This window comes from Podarcis erhardii, assembly GCF_964252035.2.
Source record: "Podarcis erhardii genome assembly, chromosome: 2".
NCBI lineage: Eukaryota > Metazoa > Chordata > Lepidosauria > Squamata > Lacertidae > Podarcis > Podarcis erhardii.
Window position 1 is genome coordinate 11,747,227 of NC_138498.1, and position 19,890 is coordinate 11,767,116.

The 19,890-nt window shown below is 44.8% G+C and overlaps 1 long non-coding RNA gene across 1 annotated transcript; it reads right to left on the reverse strand.

The window, feature by feature from the left end:
• Positions 1-1,681: 1,681 nt before the first annotated feature.
• LOC309334631 lies at positions 1,682-6,481 on the reverse strand. Its single transcript, XR_014153209.1, has 3 exons — positions 5,159-6,481; positions 3,321-4,720; positions 1,682-2,621 (listed from the first exon to the last, which is right to left on the reverse strand). It is a non-coding gene; the product is annotated as an uncharacterized lncRNA (long non-coding RNA).
• Between the last annotated feature and the right edge of the window lie 13,409 nt (positions 6,482-19,890).

A 19,890-nucleotide genomic window follows, 5' to 3' on the forward strand; every position in this document is an offset into this window, starting at 1 on the left:
ACAAAAGTGGGAACTTTTGCTTCCTGTTTATATCCAATGCTAGCAGATATTTTGAACTAGGCTGAAACCACAGTGGCTTCCCTTTGAGGACTAAGAATTGCAGGCAACTCACAGCTGCAAGGGAGAGCTCTCCCTTAAAACCAGTTGTCTGGATCTTCTGCTTAATGCTGATTGCTCACTTCTTTTGAATCCACATTGCTTCTGGTGTGTGATAAGAGAATATTCTGCATTCCATAACCTCCTCTGATGGAAAGAGAAAATATCAGAGTTGGCTTTGCCTTTGAACACTGAGCATTTATGTTTTTGTTGATTAAATTGTAAGCTACCTCACACCCAGGAAAGGTATGCTCGTCCTTTAGCAAACTTAAGAATATGTCAGAGGGTTGGCAGTATGCAAAATTTATTAAATGTAACTTGAATTTTGGTGATAAATTCCAGAGTTTAGCTGTGTAATGTGTGAAAATGCACTGTCTTTTGTCTGTCTTGAATCTTCCATCATTAAGCTTCATTGAATGTCCACGAATTCCAGCGTAATGAGAGAAGCAGGAAATGTTTTCTCTGTCAACTTCTTGCACATCATTTGTGTCATATGCACTAACTAAACTAACTAAACTAAACTAACTAACTAACTAAACTAAAAAGCCCTGAATGTTGTTGGCTTTTCTGAATTGTTCCACCTCTTTGATCATTTTAGTTCTCCGTTTCTGAATCTGCAATATCCTTTTTGAACTGAGGCGACCAGAACTGTTCGTAGTATTCCAAGTGTGATTGCACCATAGATTTTCAAAAACAATTACATTTTCTGTCTCTTTTCTAATGATATCTAGTGTGGAATTTGTGGAATTTGCCTTTTTCAAAGCTGCCACTCACTGGGTTGGCATTTTCATCTAGCTGTTCACCATGACCCAAATATATCTTTTTTTTTTTTTAAATAAATATTTATTAAATTTTCAAAGTTAATACGTAGTAACAGAAAAAGAAGAAAAAACAGAAATACAAAAATATAAAAATACAAAAAGTTAAAAACAATTTAAAAACAAGAAAGAAAAAAAAGAACATGTATAAATTCCATTTACATATTTTCTTTTACCTTACTTTCTAGACCTCCTCATACCACCCTTTCTTATATTCCAGTTCACAATTATTTGTTCAGCAAGTCCTCACCATTAGATCTTTTACTTAATTCAAATCCTTAATTTCTATCTCTTATGCATTACAGCTGAAAACCACTTAGCTGCCATCCAACATCCTGCTAACATTCCTTAATTTTGCAATGTTTCTGTAAATAGTCTTTGAACTTCTTCCAGTCTTCTTCCACTGACTCTTTTCCCTGGTCTCGGATTCTGCCAGTCATTTCTGCCAGTCCCATGTAGTCAATCATCTTCATCTGCCATTCTTCCAGAGTGGGTAGTTGTTGTGTCTTCCAATATTTTGCGATGAGTATTCTTGCTGCTGTTGTCGCATACAAAAATAAAGTTCTGTCCTTCTTTGGCACCAATTGGCTGACCATGCCCAGGAGAAAGGCCTCTGGTTTCTTCAAGAAGGTATACTTAAATACCTTTTTCATTTCATTATAAATCATTTCCCAAAAAGCCTTAATCCTTGGGCACGTCCACCAAAGGTGAAAGAATGTACCTTCAGTCTCCTTACATTTCCAACATTTGTTATCGGGCACATGACCCAAATATATCTCTCCTGGTCAGACCTCGTAAGAGGTATATGTGAAGTTGCCACCCCCCCCCCCAAAAAAACCCTTTCTTTTCCCTTTATTTAAAATTTAATAATATTATGTTGTAACAATATGCAGCAAAATCTATTATATCTCATGTAAAGGGAAAAAAACAAGGAAATTACATGTGAAGAGGAGAGAGAGAGACAACAAAACTCTATAATACCTTGAAGAAATTAAAAGGAAAAATATCACTTGCTTTGTTAACTCCCGAACTGTAAAAACAAGGCGCAACTCTCAATAAAAAAATATTTTCTTGATTATTTAGTATTGCATTTCTCTTGTATGGAAGTTTTTCCCTTAAGATTTGCCAAGTTTCGCTTAACCAATCAGTTATGGTAGGGGGATCTTTATTTTTCCATTTTTGTGCAATACCCTGTTTTGCTGTAGATAGCACTGCAGTAATCAGTTATAAATCGGTATTAATAACTTCAGGAAGTGAAGTTGCAATGTTTTAACCCCAGTGTGCATCACTGAATCACACTTGCCGTTTTAATGTTCATTCACAGCATGAAGAAAGTGTTTTGGACCCTCTTGCAATCCCTTTTTGCTCTTTCCAGCTGGAACCCTCTGGTGTCATCAGCAAACCTGGTCATGCCTAATTCCAGGGCATTTATGAGCAAATTTCAAAACATGGTTCCAATATCAGTCCTTGGAAGACGCCACTTTCTCCATTGTGAGAACTGTTCATTTATTCCTTCTCTGTTTCCTGTTCTTTAACCTGTTACATATCCAGATGATAACCTCTTTTGTTATTCCATGACAGCTAAGTTTAGTCCTAGGTGAGGGACTTTATGAAAAGCTTTTTGAAAGTCAAAGTACGTAATGCCTATCAGGTCAGGCCTATCCGTATGCTTATTGACACCAATAATTCAAAAGCATGTAAGGACTTCTGGGAAAAGATTTGTAATGAGTTGGAAAAAATGTTGAAAAATACATTTGTTAAGAAACCAGAAGCCTTTTTACTTAGACTAATAGGACTGGAATTGCCCAGAAAAGACGTTAGATTATTTTTGTATGCCACTACAGCGACAAGAGTGCTATTAGCTAAAAACTGGAAATCTCAAGAAATACCAACTGTAGAAGAATGGCAGATGAAGATGTTGGACTTTTTGGAGCTGGCCGACCTGACTGGAAGAATTTGCGATCAGAAAGAAGAGGAACACCAAGAAGATTGGAAGAAATTTAAAGACTATCTAGCTAAATATTGTAATAAATGGTAATTAGAAGTCACTTGAAAGTATCGGTTAGGTTTAGGATTAGAATAAGAAGGAGTTGTAAAGAACTGTGGATTTAGACTAATAAGAAAAGAGAAGAAGATAGTAAATTGAAGGAGTTAATTTTATTAGAGGATTTTGGAAAACTTACAAGGTGATACAGTGGAATTCAGTTAGGGGGGGTTTGAGGAAGTCAGATAACAGTGAAAGATAAAATGGGTTCTAGAAGTAATAAGTGTTTATATTTTTCTTTTTATTTTCTTTTAGTATTGTAATATCTTTTCTTTTGTGTGTATTATATGTTATATTTGTCATAAATGTGGGAAATTTTTTTGGGGGAAAAATAATTATGATTCAAAAGCATGTGAGAAAACATTCCCTTCACGGGGAAAAAAACAGTACTTTTTGTTGGGGTTGGGGATAAATTCTGCACATGCTCAGAGACATTCATGCCTGTGTACCTGAATTTCTGCAAACAAAAGCTCTCACCACCGGAGCAAGAAGACTAAAGGACACTCAGCTGACAGCTTCCAGGACAGCTCTCCCATTTATTCAGCAGGTGGGCTGCTCTAGATGCAGAATCCCTTCTAAATCCATTAAATACGATGCATCAGTTTCCTCTTTAAAGGAAGATGGAGGAATTCCATGTTAATGTAAAAGGCATTAAAAGATTTGCAGCTTGGAAGATTTGTAACCTGCTTCCGCTGTGCTGATGTGCGTTAGGGAGTGTAAGGAGGTGTTGGCAAGCGTCCCTCCTCCCTGGCCTCCCTGTGCCTTTGAAGTCTTTGACACGAGATGTGCATCAGATCTCTTGCACCCTCTTTCAATTTAGGGGGTATAAGCGCCTCTCAGCTGTAATCCTGTATCTTGAGATGTAATGTCGCCGATAGCCCAGTGCTAAGAGCCACTGTGGCCGGTGTGTTCCTGCAGTTCTAAGCGCTGTCAGAGCTGGTGATGGATGGCTCAGAGCCGAGTGGACAAAAGCAATCTGCGCTCCCTTGTAACTCAATCCACAGCTCCAAGAGCAGCTGTCGCTGCAGCCGCTTATCGGCTTGCTCCACTTCTGGAGGCCTGGGGAGACCAAATCGCAAAGTGCCTTCGTGCTTGTAGGGGAGGTTGAGTTTAGCACAAAAAAGACCCTCCAGGGAGCCTAGTGAAATCCACCTTGCTGCAATTGATCACAGCGGAGCACAGAATACAGCTTTTAACTTGGCGTCTGAAACTCTTTCCTTGGAATCAGGGCTTTTATATAACAACGAGTTTATAGTCCTCGTGGTTCTGGAGGAACAACCTTCTTCTTCTTCTTCTTCTTCTTCTTCTTCTTCTTTGGCAATCACTCGTAGCTAAGTAAGATTGTCTTCCATAAACAAGGTTTTAACAATGAGTCTGTAAGTGACTGTGGAGGCCAATTCTGAACCCACACGTCCTTCCATAGTTGGGACATTGTTTTCCGGGTGGGAGTTGACCATGGTGTGGATTTGCCAAGCGTGCCTTCCTCCTAGCACGTTTCTCCCTTGCGTTCTGAGTTCAAGTGTCTTCAAAGTCCATGACACCTTTGATGAAGGCTCTTCTCCAACTGGAGCGCTCGCTGGCCATTGTTTCCCAGTTGTCAGTGTTTATACTACATTTTAAAAGATTTGCCTTGAGAGACTCATTAAACCTCTTTTGTTGACCACCAGCATTATGCTTTCCATTTTAAAGTTCGGAATAGAGTAGTTGACCACCACCTTGATAACTCAGGAGAAAACCCTAATGAGCCGTAGGAAGTTTTTTTCTGGAATAATCTGTCAGGCAACTGCCATCAGGGCCGGAGGGAGAGAGCAGGCTCCAGAGGGATTCCAGAGAGCATCCTGGGATGGGGAGAGGCAGCCCATCTTCTGGGGAAGGGAATCAGCGTAGCACCAGTGGAGAAGGGGGGCAGATGGGGGAAGCGGCGAGGCGGTCCCATGACTCCTTGCCTGGGACCAGCGGGGAGAGTAGGGGTCCTCCGCTGCCCACGCCCTCCTTGCGCAGAAGGCTTCTGCGCAGGGAGAGTAGGAGGAGACTAGGCGCCAAAGAGCTTCTTTGCTGGAAGAAGTTCAAGAAACGCCCACTGACGGATTCTGCCAGCGATTGAGACAGCCACGGGTGAGTGGCTGTCTGGACAGAAGAGGTTCACTCAGGCAACCCAGGCAGGTGTGGCGCCGGTTTACGCACGAGCAACGCCTAGAACCATTGCATAATCATAGGTTGTACTGGAGTGGTTTCCTGGAGAAGAAAGTTAAGCCTAGTGAGAAACGTATGTGCAAAAGCTTGGCACTTTAATTTACAGCTGCTGTGAGAATGGTCTTATCCTATCTATAATAAAGCTCCATGCCTCTTGTTGCTGGTAGAAGAACCCAGTTTTGACTAAAACCTTTATTTTCAATTCCGATGGTTCCAGTACAAATAAACCCCCTTTCCCCTAAAACATTACTTTGATAACGTTCTAGATTGGACCTTGGATCTCATTGGCTGTCACAGCCTTCATTCTATTCATTACGAGGTATGAGAAAAATCTGGTGGAAAGCTATTTAGTTCTATCTAGCTAATTCACTCCCTGGTGTGGTTGGTTTGTGTACATGTGTATTTTTATGTGTTATTATTTTGTGCCAGGAGAATATGCAACATCTCAGATGAACCTCATAGATATATGAGTATTGGCTATCAGCTTTGGCATTCCGCCAACTCTTGAAGACACACACCTGTAAACACAGGCATTCCCCTGATCTTGACCCAAGTCTCCTGCTTCTTTTCAATTGCTGTGTTGTCATCATGTGGTTATTTTAGCATATGTTAATGATGGGTGTTGATATTTTAATGTTTTAATGGGACTGTTTTATTGTGTACTTTCGTTATGGCTGTTTTATTTTTCAATTTCTGTATAACAGGTTTTTATACTTTGTAAACTGCTTGCGAGCTGATTCTGCCAATAAGTGGCCTATACATTTATAAATAAGAACAGTTTATTTCACCTGTTGTCATTGAGATTCTTCAAAGTGGCTTGCACAGTAAATAATGCATCACAATGCACTTAACAATTATTTTTTTGGTTCAATGATTCATAATCCGGAGCTAAAAGTATCTGGTAGGGCCTCTGTCAGGATTTCAACCACCCATCCCTTGATTTAAGTCATGTGTTGTATATCTGAAGAATGTGCTTTTAAATGTCCTGTCTTGATAGCTACAGGGGTTTTCCAGAGATATTCCTCTGTTCCCCATCCTCAACAGTGGACGGTCCTCCGTGGAATATTCCTATGCTGTGTTTTCTGGTCCCCTCAGCCGCTACTTCTCTCTCCCCCCCCGCAATCTTTTCCCATTCTGGGCATACGGGCAGGTATTTCTGTATTTGTGTGCCCACCCTCTTTAAAAACAAGAACAACAACACACACAGGAAGTGTGCAAGAGCAGAAGAGTGAACATTATCAGTCTCTTGTTACCATGTTTCACAATGAAGCCTTGTGGGTTGTTGTTTAGGGCGAGGAGTGTCCATTTCCATTCTGTTTTCAAAATATATGCAGAGGTTTTGCATTCCATTTATCTATATTCTGATAAAGAGATATTGTGCAGAAATTCAGTATGATTTAAAAAAAATGAGGGGAAAAAATGCATCTGCTGTGATTACAGTCTCCATGGTAACCCTTACATGAGATCTTGAGTGAGCAACTTCTCCGATTGCAGTTGTTGAAACTGAAACTTCGCCAATGTTTGAGGAGCAAACTTTGACACATAGGGCAAACCACCTTCCCCTCCCAGAAGAAAAGAGCTAACAAGCTTTCACTGCCAGTAGTGGCTGCATAGCAGTTTACTTCTGCATAATAGGCTTTCCATCATAAGGGAAAATCCAGATTAAGTGTGTGTGTGTGTGTGTGTGTGTGTGTGTGTGTGTGTGTGTATATATATAAAATGACCTGGCATTTTGGACAACTGTGCCATTATGCAGACAGTGTGAAAAACCTGGGTGCGTAAAGAACACGAATTCCACAGTAAACATCCATTATCTAGTCTATGGGTAGACAAACTAAGGCCCGGGGGCTGGATCTGGCCCAATCGCCTTCTAAATACGGCCCGTGGACAGTCAGCGTGTTTTTACATGAGTAGAATGCATGCTTTTATTTAAAATGCATCTCTGGGTTATTTGTCGGGCATAGGAATTCGTTCATTTTTCCCTTCAAGATATAGTCCACCCCCCCCCCAAAGGTTTGAGGGACAGTGGACCAGCCCCCTGCTGAAAAAGTTTGCAGACCCCTCATCTAGTCCAACCCCTTGCAACACAGGTTTATGCATCTGTCCCAAGCTGGGATTGAACCTGCAACCTTGGCATAATCAGCACTGCACTTTAACCAACTGAGCTGCTATGTATCTGAAGAAGTGTGCATGCACACGAAAGCTCATACCAAGAACTGACTTAGTTGGTCTTTAAGGTGCTACTGGAAGGAATTTGTTTTGTTTTGACTATGGCAGACCAACACGGCTACCTATCTGTAACTGAGCTGCTATGGACATCCCCACCTGTCTGAATGGTGGTCGGAGAAAGAAACAATTGTAATGGAGCCAGGAATGGACACAAGAGCCCAGCTTTGGCAGCTGGCAGGAGGTTGGTGGTTCAAGCCCACCCAGGGATGGCTGTGGGCAGGTTTCCTGCATTGCAGGGGGTTGGACTAGATGACCCAAAGGGTCCCTTCAAACTCTCTAGTTCTATGATGTTAAGAAGCCTAGGTGGTGGTGGTGGTAGGGTTTCTCAAGGACATACCGTATTTTCCGCTCTATAAGATGCACCCGACTATAAGACGCACCTAGTTTTAGAGGAAGAGAACAAGAAAATATATATTCTCCCTCTCTGCACAGCGCCCCTTCAGCGAAGCGAAGTCAGTACAGCAAGAGGGATTGCTGCACAGCTAAAGCAGTGATCCCTCTTGCTGTGCTGGCTTCTGGGATAGCCATGCCAAGCCTCTTCAGGGCAGGGGGAGCGTTCCTCCCGTTGCCCTGAAGAGGCTTCGCGCGGTTATCCCAGAAGCCAGAACAGCAAGAGAGATTGCTGCTTTCGCGATCCCTCTTGTTGTTCTGGCTTCTGGGATAGCTGCGCAGCCTGCATTTGCTCCATAAGACGCACACACATTTCCCCTTACTTTTTAGGAGGGAAAAAGTGCGTCTTATAGAGCGAAAAATACGGTGCGTGTGGGAGAAGTGGTCCTGTTTTAAAGAAGTGGGCTGTTCTGGGTGCCCACCCATGTGCAGTTTGTATCTTTGTGAATAAACAGATCTTGCCTTGTAATAAATAACAGGGAAAACACACGTTCATCATGCTCTCTCTTTTCAAGGAAATGGACCCTATACAAGGCTGCCCCCCCCCTCCGTGTCGCAGGCTGGCTACATCCTGCTGCTGTGCTGAGTCCCGAGGGGCTTCTCTCCCTAGAATTTTAGGCCATTACCTCATCACTACCTCATCCCAGCTCCCCTCTCCACCCCACCTGCCCCACACAGCTTTTGATCTCCTGTGACATTAACCTGAAATTTGAGATTTTGCTCTGGAACTAACAGATGGGGGCTGAGGGCTGGAGGGGAAGCCACAGGGCTGGGGGGTGGGCGGCGAAATCAAAAGGACCCGCTACCTCTCGCAGGAGCCTGCATCAAAGATCAGCTGTATCGGATTGTCTGCGTCCCCCAGCATCTGGTGAGAATCACTTTTTGGACCAGGCAAAACCGAGTTCTAAGTGTCAAGGTGATGAAAGCATCTAATTTTCTGACCTCGACTCTTATAATATCATCCAGTCTCGGATGCAGCAAACCAGCCGCTCCATTTGGAGGCTTAAACGTCGCAAAAGACAGGTGGGAAGAAGGGCAAAACAAGGTTCTTTCCAATGTGACTCTCAGTAGATGGAAGATGCTTTCAAGTAACAGATCCCAACCTTTTCAGACACACAGAGCGCTATGCCTTTCAGGGTCCAGGACTCAGTTTCTACCACATCTGTCCATCCATCCTTCTTGTTTTCCTTCTCTCTCCCTCTCAGGCTTTCATGCTCCTTTTTCATTCCCTTACTCTCTTTCTCCATCTCTTACAAAAGGGAAGGAAGGAAGGAAGGAAGGAAGGAAGGAAGGAAGGAAGGAAGGAAGGAAGGAAATAGTAGCTGTGAAGCAACTCACTGGTGGAAGATATGTGCTTTGAACATGTGGCTGGCTACTCTCAAGCAACACTATATTCTTCCCTGCTGAAAGAAGGCCATTTGAGCCCAATATTCAGAAGCGTTGTAAAACATTCTTTTTTTATGCAGGCTTTCAGAGGGTGTGTAGTTGTAAACGGTAATCGTTACAGATGGTTTTGTTGATTTTACTGGTTTAGAGTTTTATTGATTCACACTGTATGTTTTTATTTAACTTTTATATTTTCACTGTTGATTTTTTTATTTTATTAGGGCTGTTGTAAGCCACTCAGAGCTACACTGAATTAATAATCCTAACAACGAGTCCTGTGGCACGTTAAAGACTGACACCTTTATGGTTAGTTATTACTGGTCTTTAAGGTGCCATGGGACTCTTAGTTGTTCCTGCTGTGACAGACTTAGCCACACAGCTATCCTTCTGTAACAACCACAGCTCAGCAGGAACAAGGGAAGTTGGTGTCGATGTTTGCCTTTTATCCCTTTTCACCATTCTGCAGACGGGTCTAAAAGTGTCCCACTCATTCAGAGTGAGGGCAAGAGGCATTACCCCCACTCTGAATTGACTTTGGGGAGGTTCACATTATTATTATTATTATTATTATTATTATTAAATGCCCTGCCTATCTGGGTGTGTTGAAACAATCATGGGGTTGAGTAGGTGGTAATATTACCAATTGTTTGAGACATAAGCCAGTATAAACCATATACCATTTGGACCAGCGTAACAGGGCTCTCTCGTCTGGGACAACTCCTTAAACCAAAGGCCTTTCTTATTCATTAAAAGTGGTCCCACAAAGCTCTGTAATGTGGAAGTCAATGCATGTGAGAGCATTTCTCTGTCGTGATTGGTTGTTGATGCTGCTTTATAAATATTAATGATAAAAATATTACAGTTTTTGTTTAAGAAAGGGGTATTATCAAATTTTGGTGGTGGTGCGGAAGTGACGAGGCATCAAGTGATGGACCTACTTGTGTGAAGTCACTTACCTTAAGTGGAATGTTCCTGCATGCCTCCCACTTGCCTGTTCCCTCAGTGGATATTCCAGCAAGGTAGGACACATCTCCAGATTTTTAGAGCATCGCCACCAGGTGGCTTGTGGTTTATTTATTCTTTTAATTGCAGGAGGAGATGCTGGCGCTGAGATTTTCTACTCAGCTGCACAGTGAAATTTACATACCCATTCGTTGGAAAACAGCTTGGAGAGCATCATTAGCAGGCAATGGTTCCCATAGGTTCTTCCTGGTGGAAAAGTCTTCTGCACCATTGATGCAGAGATGTTCCTAAAGGTAAACTGGCTAGGCGCATCAACACCTTTGTGTAGCACTGACCCCCTCAAATAATTTGTTTGACCCTGAAGTAATTGTCATTGATCTCCATGGTGAAGTAGACACAGCCTGCAGTTTCCCTCTGGTGGAGTTAGTTGGAGCCAAGATTGTGAGATGAGCTTCCAATGGCCTATGGGTGGCCAACTCCCAAGAGACTGTCATCTACTTACCATATTTTTCGCTCTATAAGACGCACTTTCCCCCCTCCAAAAATTAAAGGGAAATGTGTGTGCGTCTTATGGAGCGAATGCAGGCTCCATGGCTTCAGCAATAGCAACGCAAAGCCTCCAAAGCGCAGTGGAAGCACTCCCGCCGTGCTCCGGAGGCTTTGCGTTGCTTTTGCTGAAGCCTGGAGAGCGAGAGGGGTTGGTGCGCACCGATCCCTCTTGCTTTCCTGGGTTTGCTTCGCTGGAGAGGCGCTGCGCAGCTTTCCCTCTCTGCGCAGCGCCCCTTCAGCGAAGCGGGAGGAGAAATAGAAGGGGCTCCATTTCTCCTGCCGCTTCGCTGAAGGGGTGCTGTGCAGAGAGGGAGAGATTTCCCCCCCCTTGTTCTCCCCCTCTAAAACAACGTACGTCCTATGGTCGGGTGCGTCCTATAGAGCGAAAAATACAGTACATTGTTAAAAACTGGCAGTGATCTATCCCCTTTTTGGGGATTTGGGTCAAAGTTGTTGAGGTTTTTCAGGGAGGATGTAAAATGTTGAGCTTTTTTTAGGGGAGCCACAGTTGTTCAGCTTCTTTGTGGGAAGCCAATGATCTACCAGTGATCTACCACAGATGTCCAGTGATCTACCTGTTGGACATGCCTGCATAGGTAAATACAGAGGTGAATAGGTGAAATGTAGGCCTAGTTTCAGGTGGTATACCTGTGTTTGGACTATATCGCTTCAACCTGCAGGAGATCATGATGGCTGAGTGCTCTTCCATGCAAGAATTTATTTTTTAATTTGTATGGAGAAGCATTCAGTCACATGACCCTCCTCTCATAGTCCCTTACCCTATTTTCCAGGGACAGTCCTGGATTTACAGAAGCTGTCCTGGTTTCTGATTTGATCCCGGAATGTCACGCTTTTCCTTAGGACGTCCCTATTTTCATCAGAGAACTATTGGAGGGTATGGAGTTAATGTGACCCCCAAGCCAATAAGATAAGTAACTATACTGTTTTCTGCTGCTCCAGAGAAGCGGACACAGAGCAATGGATCCAAACTACAAGAAAGAAGATTCCACCTAAACATTAGGAAGAACTTCCTGACAGTAAGAGCTGTTTGACAGTGGAATTTGCTGCCAAAGAGTGTGGTGGAGTCTCCTTCTTTGGAGGTCTTTAAGCAGAGGCTTGACAACCATATGTCAGGAGTGCTCTGATGGTGTTTCCTGCTTGGCAGGGGGTAGGACTCGATGGCCCTTGTGGTCTCTTCCAACTCTATGATTCTATGATTCTATACAGCCATTAGAAGATATCTGAAGGTGGCCCTGTATAGGGAAGTTTTTGCATGTTTAATGTTTGATTATGTTTTTATATATGTTGGAAGCCGCTCAGAGTGGCTGGGGCAACCCAGTCAGATGGGCAGGGTATAAATAATAAAATTAATGTTGTTGTTATTATTATGGAATAGGATGTCCCTATTTTCATTGGAGAAATGTTGGAGGATACACCTGATTCTTCAGCAATCCCACAAGACGCTCTTCACTGATAAGGGACACAGTATATTCCGCATCATGCGGGTGGCGCTGTGGGTTAAACCACAGAGCTGAGGGCTTGCCGATCAGAAGGTCGGCGGTTCGAATCCCCTTGACGGGGTGAGCTCCCATTGCTGGGTCCCTGCTCCTGCCAACCTAGCCGTTCAAAAGCATGTTGAAGTGCAAGTAGATAAATAGGTACCGCTCTGACGGTAAACGGCATTTTCGTGCGCTGCTCTCGTTCTCCAGAAGCGGCTTAGTCATGCTGGCCACATGGCCCAGAAGCTGTACGCCGGCTCCCTCGGCCAATAAAGCAAGATGAGCGCCGCAACCCCAGAGTTGGCCACGATTGGACCAAATGGTCAGGGGTCCCTTTACCGTTTACCTATATTCCACATTGCATAGGCCTGACGGTCTCCTATGCAGGAACCTGCATTTACAATATGGGATTCAACCTCACCTGATCCTCTTCGCACAATCATTTCCTTTTATGGAGAACTGGTGCTGTTGAATTCAAGCTTCCATCAGCTCCAGCAAGCATGGTCCATGGGCATGGGGGGTGTGAGTTGTAGACCACACTGGAAGTTGGACCTTGTTTTGACACTGCTAGCGGGGCACCATCTTCCATTGCATTTGAGATCAGCAGGTTGCAAGGAGGGGAGAGAGTTCAGGTCACCACAGAGATATGTCCACCAACAGAATGAAATGGGCACGGGCAACAGCTGCCGCTTCCATTGCGTGGCGATCCCCCCCCCCAGTTGGATAGAAATAAAGACACAGGACACCATAATTTAAGGTTAATGGGCAAAAATTGGCCACAACTTTATTGATTACAGGTAAGAGCGGTATTGGCTTAAGGCATTGGTCCTATCAGACTATCCGGCACAAGACTTGGAGGGGTTAACTCCAACAGGGGGAGCCCCTGAGATGCACATCCCTAGGTGCTCCTCGAGGGGTTACCGCTCGGAGGGGCGCTTTAGGCCCTAGCCTCCATAGGTTTCGGACGAGGCAACGCCCCCTGGAATCCTTTATTGGACTACCCCTCAGCATTTGGGGGAGGTGATGGCGTTCCTCCCCCATCTCATCAGCATAATAATACCCCTACCAATGCCTAACCGCCCAAACCAAAGGTGTTGTGACGTTTTGCTACGAGGTAGGCGAAAAAACCAAATGGCTTTCAAATCAATGCCAATTAGCCAAAATGGAAAAAACTCCTACCAGGCCCCTTGCGGCGACCAACCGAAGTCCATAGCAAAGTCAGATGAAACCTAGAGGGCGGGTGGGTGGGAAACTGCAGCTGGAACGAAGAAAGAAAGGGGCGTTCTCGGGCCCCGCTGACCTTAAATTACCCCAAGCCCCGCCTCTGCAGCCAGCCGATTGGCTGGCCCAGGCAATGACGCGGCCCGAGGATTCCCTAGATTGCGCGGGGCTGCAATCAGCCCCGTGTGGGTGAAGGTGGGCATGAGCCCGCACCCCCCCTCCTGATGTCGGGAGAGGCTTTTCCATTCCATCTGCCACCACCTCACTTTGACTAATGATAGGGCCAGCCCTGGTGGGTAGGAAGCGGCGAGAAATTTCCCTTGCACAAGCACAGAATTAGATGCAGCCCATTGCTTAGGAGACAGTCGGAGGAGATGAAATAGATTAGGAAGAGAGGCAGCCAAGAGATCAGGTTTCAGAGTAATCGGCCCTAAAACTGCAAGCGTCTGCTCAAAACAGGAGAGTTGGCCAGATCTGAGGTACCCTGGTTTTGAGATTTCAACCAGGAATCTTGAAATATACTCAGAGTTGCAAAGTGATTTCATGCTCTTTATTCAGCTCATAGTGGTGAGGAGGAATGAATCAATGTCCCCTCAAAGTATCTGCTTTATATACATTATTTACACAATGGGCTGCACATGATTGGCTAATTCTGGAATTCTACTGTAAACCAATCAGGTTGTGGATTCACTTATATCTGGAGCATGATTGGGTGGTTCCTGCCAACCAATCATACTGCTGCATTGTTCTAGGACCAATCAGACAGCTGCATTCTGAATCCTATTGTTCTAGGACCAATCCGACTGCTGCAATTTGGATCCTATTCAACTCAGTACATAACAAATCTCCTGACCTACGTTTGGGGCAACCTCAGCTTGTCATAAAAGCGGTATGGAACATTGACTTTGGTCATTGGCTGGCAGTACGAAGCCTCTGGATTGGCCAGCTGGATTGTAAATTCTGTGAACCTGTCCACTTTCCTGCTCAGTGAAGTGGTACCTATTCTCTGTTGTTGCATTCAACGCTTCAGACTTGGAAGCCCATGCTGTTTCCTACAACATGGCCTGGCTCCGACAGCATGCTCCTCTCACCTCCTCCTCGAGCCACCTTGTACTTTGCCTGAACTTCCCAGCCATTGATGGGGGAGAGGGGAGCCTTCCCGCACTCTGCTTCTCTTCCCCGAGGGGTGGATGTTTAAGCAGACTGACAACCTCACCTGCAAAATGTACTAACTAGATAAATGATTGTTCTTAAGCGTTGCCTCCCATCTTTGGAAGATAATTAGAGCTTCCTGTGAAATAGAATGGCGAGGCCTGCTCACCGCAAGCTATGTTCTGTCCAGGGAAATTGCTTTCATGCAGGAGTAATTTTGCTCCGAGCTATAGGAGCCCGACAGTGATTAATTATTGCACAGCTGGGATGCTCAAGAAGGGTCCACATAGCTCTCGATGGGAGGCAGGAAGGTCCCATTAGCACCCATCAGAGTCGCTGGCACAGCCTCATTGGCAATGATGAGATTCAGTTTTCCTCAGTTATCCCATGCTGAAGTTGACCAAAATCACAAGCTCTTTTTGTGCTGTTAGGGTGCCTTGACCTTTGAAAGTCCTATCAACCGTAGATTATTATTTTTTTTATTACACAAAAGCCTGACGTCATTCATAGGAATTCTCCCCAAAGCACAGCACATCTGCATCAGGGTTAATGGCTGAAAACGCATCTTCTCTGTAAAGTTTTTTCAGATGTCACCAGGTGCTGGCTTTAGGTTCTTATTCCAACAATCAAGTTGTGTCATTCACTCATAAAGGAGGACTGAGATCAGCATACAGTGGTACCTCAGGTTACAGACGCTTCAGGTTACAGACTCTGCTAACCCAGAAACAGTACCTCGGGTTAAGAACTTTGCTTCAGGATGAGAACAGAAACCGTGCTCCGGCGGCGCGGCGGCAGCAGGAGGCCCCATTAGCTAAAGTGGTGCTTCAGGGTAAGAACAGTTTCAGGTTAAGAACGGACCTCCAGAACGAATTAAGTACTTAACCTGAGGTACCACTGTATTCATAGAATGTGTGTGGTTGAGTACACACTGCGCTCAATTCTTCGCTCAAAGAATTCTCAAAACTGCAGTTTACCCCTCGCAGAACTACGACTCCCTGCACACTTAAACTACAGCTTCCAGGAATCTTTGAGGGAAATGTGCTTTAAATGTGTGGTGTGTGATGCAGCATGTGCATGAGGGTAAATGTGAGTGTGCATATAAATGCCCATTCTTGGCTGGCAAGTGAGTGGGAGAGAAAACATGGCTAGGATCTACCAATTTCAGTGGGACCAGCTTCCAATCCGTGTCTACTGAGCCAAATGGACCAGGGTCGTCCTGTATTCCATTTCATAGAGGATTGCCTTATGAACCTGGATGTCCCCAGCTCAAATCTCCCCGCTGGCAAGCAACTTGCAGAGGGGTACTCTCTCTCAGCCTCAGCCCCTCCATCTGTGACATCAATCGCAGCAATAGTGATGCGTCTGGCAGTGACTATCAAAGAGTGCCTGTACTGCACTTTGACCATCCTACAGCAGGCTTGCAAACAGCCACTCCCCTATGGCGAGTAACATGTGTCTCCAGGTGAGCAAGCAGTCGATGTTTGTGAAACTGGAAGAGAATGGGCAGGTGGGCTACTTTTTTAAAAAAAGGTGGTTGTGGGCTGGTATCTTCTGTGTATTGGCAAAGCTGCTCTGAAGCGCCGTATAAATGCGAACCTATTCTTCCTTCGTGTTAGATGGATGAGCATTGCGTCTGTGTTGTTTACACAGACATATTGAGGGTCTCTGAGTAAGTGTTTCCACCGTAAAGACGGAGGGTGGGGAGGAGGGGGAAATTAAACTCATAAGGCCTTGTATGTCTCAATAAATTCCCTCGTTAGGAGCAGCGAGAAGCGAGGGCTGCCTGCCCGCCGCCAGCGCTCTCAGAATTTTGATTACTCGTATGCGGCTCCCAGCGTTCCGGCTGGTGCGCTGGCCCGCAGCTACTCGTCAACCCAATTAAATAACATTTAAATGCATAACAATCCCGCCAACATCCAACGATGATGGAAATTGTCAGCTCGAAAAGTGGAGCCTGCCGCTGTCCCACGTTTTGTGCACTCAGCAATTCTGCCAGCAATTTCGCGGCGAGCAAACGCACCGCTTTATTGTTGCACTTTTGTTCTTTAGGAAACTTTTGAAGATCATTCTGCCACGGTGCTAATTAATTTGCAAAACGCTGGCACACCAGATGATTTCAGTCTCTGCATATATCCTCATCCCTCCTTCCCCACATCTCTCCTTCTCCCTCTCTCTCTGTCTCTCTTCGACTCTCTGTTGGATCTGCCAACTCTTCTAATGCCTCTTATAATTGCAAGCTGCCATCCAGAGGGCAGCTCTCCCTTCTCACTCCCTTTTGGATCTTAATTTCTTCTTTTTTATTATGGTCACTTTAATCCAAAAATGTCCCAAATCATTAACCTTTTCCATCATGCTTTCCTAAACCATGCTATTAGGGATTTAGAACAAGCAAGATAAGCTGTGCAGGAACTGAACTGCTACAGTAAAGCAGAGTTCTGTGCAAGAGATCACCTTCTCCCTTAACACAATTTGCTCTGGGATCCCACCCATGTTTATCTGGAAATACGTAAGCTCCCTTGAACATTGTAGTACCAAACTTCTGAGTAAGTATGCTTTGGGTCACACTGTCCTACACATTTTTCAAACTATGTTCTGAATGTACAAACAGAACAAAGCAAAGGGGCCAGTCTTGTTCAATACCTAAAAATAAGAAGTGTGTGTGTGTGTGTGCGCGTGCACGCATATATTCTTAGGCATGATCTGGAGGGATGCAACCAATGGAAATTTAGCAGAACTGTCATTTAGGTACTGGTATGTTATACAGCAGGGGTCAGCAAACTTTTTCAGCAGGGGGCCGGTCCGCTGTTCCTCAGACCTTGTGGGGGGCCGGGCTATATTTTGGACAAAAAAATGAATGAATTCCTAAGCCCCACAAATAACCCAGAGATGCATTTTAAATAAAACCACACATTCTACTCATGTAAAAACACCAGGCAGGCCCCAAAAAGAACCCAGAGATGGATTTTAAATAAAAGCACACATTCTACTTGATTCCCGGACCGTCTGCAGGCTGTATTTAGAAGGTGATTGGGCCGGATCTGGCCCCCGGGCCTTAGTTTGTCTACCCATGTTATATGGCAAGTTTGTCTACCCATGTTATACGGCAAGCTAGCTTCTGGGGCTAGCTGCCATTTTCATGTCCTAGCATGCCCCAAAGTGATACTTTGTCAGGGGCATTGTGGGAAATTTAAATGGCGGCTAGCCCCAGAAGCTCTGTGCTGTTCAGAGCACTGCTGCCTGCCAGGCCTCACAGGAGGGGGCTTTGCCTAGGGGGCTTACTCCAACCTAGACGTGAAGCCCTGAGAGAGATGTTTAATTTTGGTGTCGGGCTTTAACTGTTGCAAGTTTAATGGAAAACTGTTGGGGAAGGAAGGTCTGTAAATATGAAGATGTTAACTACTGTCTTCCTATAAAGACAGAGAATAGTAGTAGTAGTAGTAGTAGTAGTAATAATAATAATAATAATAATAATAATAATTTATTTATACCCCGCCTATCTGGCTGGGTTTCCCCAGCCACTCTGGGCAGCTTCCAACAAAAGATTAAAAATACATTAAAACATTAAAAAATCTCTCTGACAGCCACCGTCCTCTGATCATCTTTTAGGAACCAGCTAACACGTAGCTTTGCATTATGGGACCCCAAAGTTTGAGTCTGATGTGGTAAAACATCCATTCCTATCAGACTCCTGGGTGCCTTTCACCTACCAACTAGTCCCTGAGCCAGGACAGGGACACCAGAGGAGATTGATAAACCCAAGCAAGACATCTGCAAGGATCATTGAGCTAATTAACAACCCGGCAGAAAGAAAAATGCTCCTCGTTAGGGAGCGGCGCAGGCTTCCTTGTAAACAGGGCGTGTCGGTTACTGGGGAGGAGAGAGAAGGGGAAGCGAGTGGGGTGGCGTCTCCCACAATCGTCCTCTGGAACAAGAGCAGAGGCTCCGCAGGGGCCTTTGACGACTGGATAGCAAGATCAGGCTAAGACTGCCCATCCATCTCAGCATCTCCTTGCCTTACCAAGGACCGGTTTCTCAGTGCATCCTGGGAAGCAGCTAGCTAGAACGGGCAACCTTTCAAAGGACTTTGGTTGCTGTATTCCAGGCATAGGCAAACTTGGCCCTCTAGATGTTTTGGGACTACAACTCCCATCATCCCTAGCTAACAGGACCAGTGGTCAGGGATGATGGGAATTGTAGTCCCAAACATCTGGAGGGACGAGTTTGCCTATGCCTGCTGTACTCTCTCGCAGGAGTTTTATCTGTTAGTGTTGATCAAGCTGCTCTTAAAGGCATTGAAACAGCCACAATGCCATACCCTCCAACATTTCTCCGATGAAACTTTTGTTGTTTAGTTGTTTAGTCATGTCCGTCTCTTCGTGACCCCATGGACCAGAGCACGCCAGGCACTCCTGTGTTCCACTGCCTCCCACAGTTTGGTCAAGCTCATGCTGGTAGCTTCGAGAACACTATCCACCCATCCCATCCTCTGTCGTCCCCTTCTCCTTGTGCCCTCCATCTTTCCCAACATCAGGGTCTTTTGCAGGGAGTCTTCTCATGAGGTGGCCAAAGTATTGGAGCCTCAGCTTCAGGATCTGTCCTTCCAGTGAGCACTCAGGGCTGATTTCCTTAAGAATGGATAGGTTTGATCTTCTTGCAGTCCATGGGACACTCAAGAGTCTCCTCCAGCACCATAATTCAAAAGCATCAATTCTTCGGCGATCAGTCTTCTTTATGGTCCAGCTCTCACTTCCATACATCACTACTGGGAAAACCATAGCTTTAACTATACGGACCTTTGTTGGCAAGGTGATGTCTCTGCTTTTTAACAACAACAACAACAGTAATATTCATATCCCACCCATCTGACTGGGTTGCCCCAGTCACTATTGGCTGCTTGAAACATATATAAAAACATAATAAAACATTAAACATTTTTTTAAAAAACTTCCCTATACAGGGCTGCCTTTTTTGTCTTCTAAAAGTTGTATAGTTGCTTATCGCCTTGGCTTGGGGGTCGCATAACTCCACACCATCCAACATTTCTCCAATGAAAACAGGGACGTGCTACCATACTCTCCAAAATTTCTCCGATGAAGCTAAGGAAAAGTGGGACATTCTGGGGTCAAATCAGGAACTGGGATGGCTTCTATAAATCCAGGACTGTCCCAGGAAAATAGGCTCACTTGGATGGTCTGCAATGCCCCCCCCCCCCATTTGTGAATTGATAATCTGACAGGAGAGACAGGCAGCCTCGGTCATTTTAACATGTTGAGTGAATCTGGACATTTCACTACACCTTTTTTTGCCTTTGTAAAGCAGATCTGTAAGCTTAGTCTTCTTCCTTTGCAGT